The sequence below is a fragment of the Microtus ochrogaster genome, linkage group LG9 (assembly GCF_000317375.1).
Source record: "Microtus ochrogaster isolate Prairie Vole_2 linkage group LG9, MicOch1.0, whole genome shotgun sequence".
Taxonomy (NCBI): Eukaryota; Metazoa; Chordata; class Mammalia; order Rodentia; family Cricetidae; genus Microtus; species Microtus ochrogaster.
This window is the reverse complement of record NC_022034.1, coordinates 32,954,219-32,963,995: the sequence shown is the minus strand read 5'-3', so window position 1 is coordinate 32,963,995 and position 9,777 is coordinate 32,954,219.

Sequence of the window (9,777 nt, the reverse complement as noted above, 5' to 3'; positions counted from 1 at the left end):
AGGGGACTTATTAATTCTCTTGCCATAATCAGTATATGGAAACTTTAATTGTTTGAAACTATTATGAGGTCCTGTTCCAAGGCATACCGAGTTTCAAATTTTAATATTACACACACACATACACACACACACACACACACCCTGGTTTATTAATAGTGAAGTTCCAATTGTGTTAAGAGAGCAAATTAGTTCACTGTTTTATTAATACTATAGTGAAATTCCAATAAAGGATAAATCAAACACATGATTTTATGTTATTTTCTGTGTGTATAGTATATATATTGTATATATTTACCAGAATATATATATATATGTATGTATGTATGTATGTATGTATGTATGTATGTATGTATGTATGTATGTACCAGGACATATACATACACCAGAACAACTTGTAACTCATCATGTAGTTACATTAGCCTGCCATTGAACTCATGACCTTCCTGCCTCTGCCACCCAAGGTACAAGATTATAAATTCCACCACCAATTCTGAACTTCTAAGCTCTTTATATTTTTATTGCTGCTGTTGTAACTTTGGTCAATAAGGTATATTTTATAAATTTTAATTAACATCTCCCTCAAGTTGTTCTTTAATTAAAAAATTAAAATAGTAAATAAATTTATTTAAAATTAAATAATTTTTACTTGTTTCCAATCTAAGTATTAGTGGACAGTTTAATATCAATCAATTCTCACAGATAATTTGATATAATGAACTCTGGGCTCTACTTACCTGGCTACCAGAAATCTATTGATCTATGCTCACTTTATTGTCACTTCTAGTGCCTGCCAATGATTCCTTTCTCCACTCACTTGCCATAGCTTTGTCATGTGACTTACTTTAGCCAATGACATATTTAAACTGTCCATCATTTAATTTCTGAGTCAAAGCTTTACTAGAGCCCATGGATTTCAGCATGTCTCTTATCTTTCCTTCTCCCTCAACAGCGGAAAACCTCACAGAATGGAGACTGCTTCTTCAACTCAAGAACAATATATATGTGTGTGAGCCTAAATGTATAACTATAGCCTCCTCAGTCAGTTTAGTGTTCCTTGTATGTTTATCGTTTCAGGACTGAAAACTTGGTATTGGATAACCAATTATGGGGAAAATTATTTTTCCCACTCTCAGCATCCTGTAGGGGCCTCTACTTCTTTGCCTATAGGTGAGGCCCCTTAAGATTTTCCCCACCCATCCTATCATATCTATTGCTACTGTTTTCCTTCAGGACTTGTCTAGGCAGCTGTATTGTTGAGGAATTATAGGTAAAGTAAAATTTCTCTGTCATATTAGGCAGCCATGTTGTGGAGGCATTATAGGTAAAGTGAAGTTTCCTTCTCATGTCTAGGAAACACAATTGATGTGGGAGTGATTTCTTATTAATAAAGAAACTGCCTAGACCCATTTGATAGGCCAACCCTTAGGTAGGTGGAGAAAACAGAACAGAATTCTGGGAGAAAGAAGCTGAATCAGGAGTCGCCATGATTCTCCCACTCCAGGCAGACGCAGGTTAAGATCATTCCTGGTAAGCCAGCTCGTGGGTTACACAGATTAATAGAAATGGGTTAGATTAATATGTAAGAGCTAGCCAATAAGAAACTGAAACTAATGGGCCAAGCAGTGTTTAAAAGAATACAGTTTCCGTGTAATTATTTTGGGTAAAGCTAGCCATGTGGGCAGCCGGGTGCCAGGGACGCAGCCCCGCTGCTCGTATTACAACAGACAATCTCACAACAGAGTCTTAATTAGAAAATATGATATTTAGATGGATAAATCATATATTTGTTTATACATACACATGCCTGCATATACGCATACTTGCACATACACACACACACACATACACACACACATATATATATATGGAAAAGAAGCTCTTATTTCTAGAGTGAACAATGGAGTACATATTAGGGGTGAGGGGGAGAAAAAGGAAAAAGGGAATGATGTTATTATATTTCATTTTGAGGTAATAAAATAATTTAAAATTTAAAATGAGTATGTAACTTTAAGAAGAATATAGAATTTAAAAGCTGTACTTGAAGCAGAGAGACTGATGCCATGGGTGATGCTAATTTTGTGTGTCAACTTGACTGGGTACCATGAGGTACCCAGACAATTAATTAAACATTTGTTTGCAGTGAAAGTGTTTGAGAAAGACATTAACATTTGAATTTGTATAATCAGTAAATTCGATTGACTTCTTGACTAGGGAGGTCAGTATTCAATCAGTCAAATATTTTTTTTTAGAACAAAGAAACTGACCAATTGCTTAGCTGAGTGAAGCTGAGACATGAGCTTTTTCCTGCCTTTCCACTTCCATTGAACCATCAGTTCTGGATCATAGGCTGCAAGGCTTCATTGAAACTATATTCTTGGCTCTCAGCAAAGAGACTTCAACTAGAACTTCACTGGCTAGTCCTGGACTCCCTTGCTTTCAGACACAGATCTTGAGTCTTTCTCACCTTGGTGACCATATGAGCCAATTCAGTGAACAACAAGATTGCTTCCTATTAGTTGTGTTTCTGCAGCAAACTCTAAAACACCTACACTGACATGCAACGGAATCAAGAAACCACATGTGCTTGGCATGGAGGGTCATTTTATGGTAATGGCGACTTATGGACACAGCTGAACTTTGTGTTCTCCACCGCACATACTACAGTCTTTGTCAGGAAAACCTGGTGCAGACATTTTCTCATAGACTTCAGTTACTTTTTTTGTTTTTTTGTTTGTTTTGTTGTTGTTTTTGAGACTGGGTTTCTCTGTAGCTTTGGAGCTTGCCCTGGAACTAGATCTTGTGGCTTTGAACTCATAGAGATCCACCTGCCTCTCCCTCCCAAATGCTGGGATTAAAGTTGTGCACCACCACCGCCGAGCTCAATTAACATATTTTTAAAGAGCATGATCTTTTAACTCAGTAAAATTCAAATTGTTGTTTCTGCGACATTTTTGTCTTACCATATATATTTATTTAACTATATGTACCCATGTGTGTTACATTAATTCTGTCTTTCATTTGATTTCTATTTTTACCATTTATTTTCTGCTAGATTTAGAACATTCTTTTCTGCTTATATATATTGTCACATAACTGTATATATTAACTATGTCATTTTCTTCTTCTACTGGGTCATTAGAATAGAAGTTATGGAATTACAGTACATCTCTTTAGCCACTACAGTTACTTTAGGGTATTATGACCAAATAGCTACTACAGGAAAACTGTAGTATGAAACTGCATTCTATTTGCTCTAGAAATACACTGTGATGGCTGTTCTAAATTGTCAATTTGTCTACATCAGGATTTAAATAATCCAGACCCTTGATGTGGGAAAGAACGTACCTTTAACCCCGAAGACACTCTCTTAATCTGGGTCACACCTTCTGCTGGAAGCCTGTGTAAGGACATGGAAGAAGGAAATCCTTGCTCTTTGCCTGCTTCTCTTCAACTTGCCAGCTAGTCCATTCCTTCATTGGCATTAAAGCCTACTTCTTCATATTTCCAGTGTTTATTGAAGAGTAGCTGAGACATCCAAAATTGTTGACTAAGCAACTACTGGATTCTTGAACAGCCAGCAATTGTTGGATGAGTTGGACAGCAGCTTGTAAATCATTATATTAAATTCCCTCTCTATAAATATGTATAAAATACACAGACACATATATATGTTTACATATATATGTTCACACACACACACACACATATATATATATAATTCTGTAAATTCTGCTACTCTAGAGAACCATAACTAATACATCAAACAACTCTTTTTATCAGTCTTTTAAACTATAGTTAAGTTAGTGGACATCTATGACATTTAAGTGAAGGTTAATTTACATGTTCTCTGTGAATAATGATGTTAGGCACATTTTTCCTACTGATGTGTTAAGTGACAAATTTTTGTGCAAGGGCATTGAAATATATTGAGTACATTAATTAATTTTCTACTGAGATATACTGCACATTATAGTCCAGATACATATATTTTATAAAAATAAACAGGTTAAAAGTAGGTTCTTGAGCTGATATATTAAATACTTTCATTTTTTTACAAACATTTTTCAAGGAAGCGCTTTTCAAAATTTTAATGACTTCTGATTTACTAGTTGCCCCTTACTGTTTATGTTTCTGTGCCTTGTATAAAAATATTTTTCTGAAACCAAAGCTTGAGCATTTCCTGGTATATTTGTGCTAAGAAATTTTGTGGTGTAAACTCTTCATCATTCTGCCTCCCTTCATGGTGACTTCTTTAAGGGAAGACCTGAAAATTATTTTAGGCACAGAACAAAAATCTAAATATACAGTGTCACCTGTCTAAACGATTGCCATTGCCCAACCCAATCCCTAGCATTCCCTTAAAACTAACAATACTGGACTTTTCCTTCCAAGTTGACTTTGTTTGATTGGCATGTATATTTATTTTTTCACATAAACTATGTTTATTTCACAATCATTGTACTTATCCTTGGGGATTCTCATTTTCATATAAATGTTTAAAATATTTATCAATTTATGTAAGATACCCTGCTGACACTTTATATTAGGACTGTATTAAATCTATAGATCATTTTGGAAGACAAAACTTGTATTAATAGTAGTGAGTGGTATTTCAAATCATAACTATGTAGTTTCCTTCTCGGTTTCCTTTATAGTATTTCAGAAATATTTTTTAGCTTTAAAACACATTTTTCAACTATTTTATACCTATCCCTACTTATTTTACTTTCGATTCAATTATAACTAAGATTTAAATTTCAATTTAAACTAACTTTAATTAAATTTAAATTTCCAACTAACTGTAGATAGTATGTAATAATACGAAAGATTTTGTATACTGATTGTTTCTTGTTTCACTTAATAGTTCTAACCTCTTTTATAATGTCCTTCAGATATTCTGCATCATATTTTATCTCAATTTTTAAAATTATTTTTCTTGACTTTCCTTAATACACTGGATGAAGCTTATGGCAGTTGCTCATTATTTCTAACAAGACTAGTTAATATTCTTATCATCCATCTTTTTCTGAGAGAGTTCATTATAAATCATGTTAAATTAATCCAATATATTTCCTGTGTCCACTAAATGATCATGTTGTTTTCTGTTTTTCTTTGTTGATGCAGTTAGTTATATCAGCATAGCTTCAGTGATATGCTTCTTCTACTTGGGGCTGGACTTTACTCGTTTACCTAGTTTCTTCAGCTTTTGTAACCACAAACTTGCTGTGTGACCTTTCCTATTCGTCATTTCTTTCTTTCTGGCACTTTAAGATGCTCCAGATTTATCTCATATGTTGTTTTTTTCTAATATAGTCAGCCCTCTGTTCAATAAGTGGTATACTCATTTCAAAAATGGTATTCATTTATTTATAGAGATATGAGTCTTGTATGAAAACCAAATTTTAATTACTCCACATAGCATCCCAAGCTTTTCCATATATGTAAATATATTAGAGTTTCATACCTTATAACGTCCTCGTTTTAGCACCTTGGTTAATACTCTGCAAGTTGTTTGATCCACAAAGCCTGGAAGAGTTGAACTCAGAATTTTTATATGGAGAATCAAAACAAAACATTTCTATAATAATAAATGGTCCATTACAGTTTAGAGTATGTGTAGACAATAAAATACATTGTGACTAAATAAACTGTGTTTATTATGCTCTAAGAAAGAGTTCAAAGCACAGATGCAGAAGTTGTAAAACATGTAGCCAGAAAACGGAAAGAGGCACTTTAGTTTTTTTTCTGTCAAGTAAACATTATAAGATAGAATAGATGAAACCTCAGTGCTTGTTTGTAAATCAATAACAAATATTTCTCTCTTTTTTTTTTTTTTTGGTTTTTCGAGACAGGGTTTCTCTGTGGTTTTGATATTTCTATCTCTTTAAGAAAAAAGTAAGATATTTTGTTTGGATCTTAAACTTTTATTTATTACTGTATTTTATACTTAACTCTAAAATATTTGTCTTTACAAGCTAATCTTGTCAGTGAATTTTCTTAACAGGAGTTCTCAATACAATTGGACTGTTGTATGAAAAAGACTGCTGTTGGGGGTAGGTACTCAGGTCAAAGAATCCCAGGCTAACTCCAAGATATTTCAATTATATTTTCTTTGTTATAAGGGGCAAACTCATGAAACAGGAATGAGAAGTCCAATTTCAGCTGTGTAGCATGGGAACCACAGAGAAAGCAAGCCCTTGACGGCCGACGATTTTCTCTGGGTACCCAAACAGTCATACCCTAACCTGGTCCAGTCTCTCAAAGATCATTGGCTGACAGTGTTTCACCATCACCTCTCCCTTTTGTCTAACTAAGAGAGTTCCAAATGCAATACAAAACTATGTACACTAGGAACAGATATTAAGTATAAAATTAGGATTACAACCAGCATAAACAATATTAAGCAAGGAACATGTGCTAAATGTTTTAATAAACATTCTATTTTAAAGTGTCTAAGTCTTGCATTGGAAACAGCTTGGCTAAATCACAAGAGGAAGGTAACTATGCCAATCTCATCTTTAGCCCCATCAAAGGACTGAGAAGTGAGATAATATTACTTGAGTAGGCAGGAAATGCAATCAAGTGTTGGGGTATGTGGACCCCCCACACAATGAATTTCCTGTGACCCTCTGCCTGCTGGAGTGAACAACTTGCTTCCCTATGCTTGCAGTTGCTCTGAGCAAGCCATTTGTTTGCAGCTGATCTGAGCATGAAACCCTCAGGAGCTGCTGATGGCAAGGGAGTGGTTTCTGGTGGGCTTGCAGCTGAAAGTTGGAGCATGGTCATTAGTCAAGAAGACCCTATATAAGCTGCCCTGGAACACAATAAAAGGAACATTCTTTTACTCATAAGTCATATTCCTTTTTCTTGGTGATCCTTCCTGGACAGGTACATTTTCATCTTTCAGCATCCAAACATCCAGGATCTTGACTTTTTTTAGATGTGTATTTTCACGTAAAGTCAAGAACAGAACCCTGCCCCAATCCCCAATCCTATAGGAGGTTTCTTTACCATCTGTAGGGTTCTCACCTTTGGGGATGAGCTATCATTTCTCTTTTTCAAGAGGTTTCTCTTTTCCAGAGTGAATCTTTATTAATTTTGGTAGTTTTTCTTCTCCTGTGGAAAGAAGAGTAAAATCTCCTCCCCAACATCTCTTGGTTTCCATTGTGAGGTCAGCACATCCTTGAAATACACTGCCTGATTTAATTCAGAAGGTTTTTTTTCTATAATTTTTATTGAAAATTTCTACCTCCTTCCCTCCTCCCACTTTACTCCCCTCTCTCCATTCCCTCTCCCCCTCCCTCCCCAATCCAAGGAGCAGTCAGTGTTCCCTGCCCTGTGGGAAGTCCAAGGTCCTCCCTGCTCCCTCCAAGTCTCAAAAAGGGGATGCACCAGTCTCCAAGCACCAATTGTTGATCAGGGTCATGTACGTGGATCAAAGTATCCCAGGCTAACTCCATGATATTTCAGTTATATTTTCTTTATTATAAGGGGCAAACTCACAAAACAGGAACAAGAAGTCCAACTTCAGCAGTGTGCCACGGGAACCACAGAGAGAACAAGCTCTGGGTAACCAAAAGGTCATGCTCTAACCCCATCCAACTTCTTAAGGATCATCGGCTGACAGAGATTCCCCATCATAAGACAGTCACCTATATTCTAACTGACTCGTTGAACACCGTTTGATTCAGCTCTAATACTGCATTTATTATTAAAACTCATTTGAGCATCAAAGTTTCTTCAGTTCTTTGAAAACAACTCTCCTTAGAGGGGATTTTATGCATAAAATTTTAAAATTCAAGGGAGGTCAGTCCGAATCATTGTCTACACAAAGTGCAGCTAGATATTTTGCATTTCATTTCTTCAACCGGGGTTCATTTTCTCTTGCCAGAACCAGCTGTTTCCAGAATCACATTCCTCAGACCTAATGTTGACCACCATTGGGTATTTTCTTGAATAAGAGGGATGTGATTTATATACAGATATATTTCGGAATGACTTATTTTTTTTATTTGAAATATCCATTTTACTCCCTGGATAGATTATTTGTTTTTTCTTCGTGTGGATATAACATTGCCTTTACAGCCCAAGATACATCATATAAATACATTTAAATCTTACCTTACAGAGTAATGTGGCCCACCCAAAGGAGGCTAATATTTCTTGTTTTGATAAAAATGGATTAAAGAATAATTCAATTTAGTGGTATTACAACACCACAGAGTCTAATCCAGTTTCCTTCCATATCATCTTCCAATTTCAGCATTAGCATTCTTAATAAATCATTCAGAATGTAGAAGTTAGCAAGTTTATCAAGTAATCCAGCTATAATCTAATGGAACAAAGAACAGCCCAGTGCAGATATCTCAACACTACTTACATATTTGGAGCTCAGGGCTGATGTGATGACTAATCCCTCATTAATCTGCTCAGCTACTTCTTCCCTGGGTTTACAGGACCTTCCAACTGAATTTGCTTCGATTATGTTCTTTTTATATACTGGAAACTCAAGTGTGGAAAAGTGAGAGTAAGTATTCATGTTCATTCTCCGAAGTTCCACCTTGTCATTTTTAGATTGACAATCACAGCAAATACATAATCTATCACCATATGCTTAATAGAGTATCTCATACTTACATTCTACAGTTTTAAGGTTATATAGAAAAACATAAATGTAAAGGGGAAAGGAGGAAAGCTATTAAATAGACAATAGGTGTTACAAGGGAAACTTAATTGAATTGGAATTATTTAAACTAAAGAACAATGGGCTGCAAGGTGATTTAGTGCTGAACACATAAGGTGTAATTGAGAGGGGAATGCCAACTCGTTCTATATACAGCAAGAGAAAATAAATGATGTATTAATATTAGCAGTTCTTTCTCCATGCAGGTCTCCATATCATGTTTAGATACAGTCACTGAGACTACAAACGGGAAAATATCATGGCAGAATATGTACATCTAATCTTTTCAGTATTGTAATCAGAATATTGGCTTTCACTGCGAATAAAAGACAAGTAGTAAAGTCTCATGGTAAAGTCTCACAGTGTGCCTAAAAAGAGGAAAAGTTGCTTATTTTAGTTTCCCATTAAATAACACCATATTTCGAAATGAAAAAGTATAACAGTGTGTAATATGAATCCTGAGAGGGGGTTATAGAATAAATACATTGAAGAAGTGAAGAGAGACAATGAGAAAGATTGAAGTATGTTGTGATCTCTCCTCCCCTCAGTAAATATAGAAATTTCTTTTCAATACAGATGAGAGTGGCGCCCTACTCCCAGCCTTTCAAGTCTTTGCAAACTTTCTGGTCCTTAAACTTGAGTTCCTACAAATTGCACACTTTCCATTATCAGCCTGTCAAGTAATAACTTCCATACTCAAAGTTTTCATTCTTTGGGGTTTGTTAGATTTGGCGAACATTGTCACAGATCTCTTTGTGCCCGCATCAAACTCTGAGTTTGGAATACTCTTTTCCTTTCTGTACTCCAGCAGTGTTCCTAGAAGGTTATAGTAAACAGTACTAAGATGAACACCAAGTTCACATCCCCTTGGAATACACATGATAAAAGCTAGCAGTAAAGAGATTTTCAAATGCAATCAAGGCAGAAGGTGGGTTTGGATCTGAGTTAATCATCAAAAACCCTTGAAACTGAAATTCTTTAACATGAATTTTGCCCCCTTGATGTTCTTGAAGATATGCAGTAACACATTATTGAGAGTGCCCCAAGTGAGGAAAATTAACTCCCCCTAAATACTAAAATCAATCTATTACAAG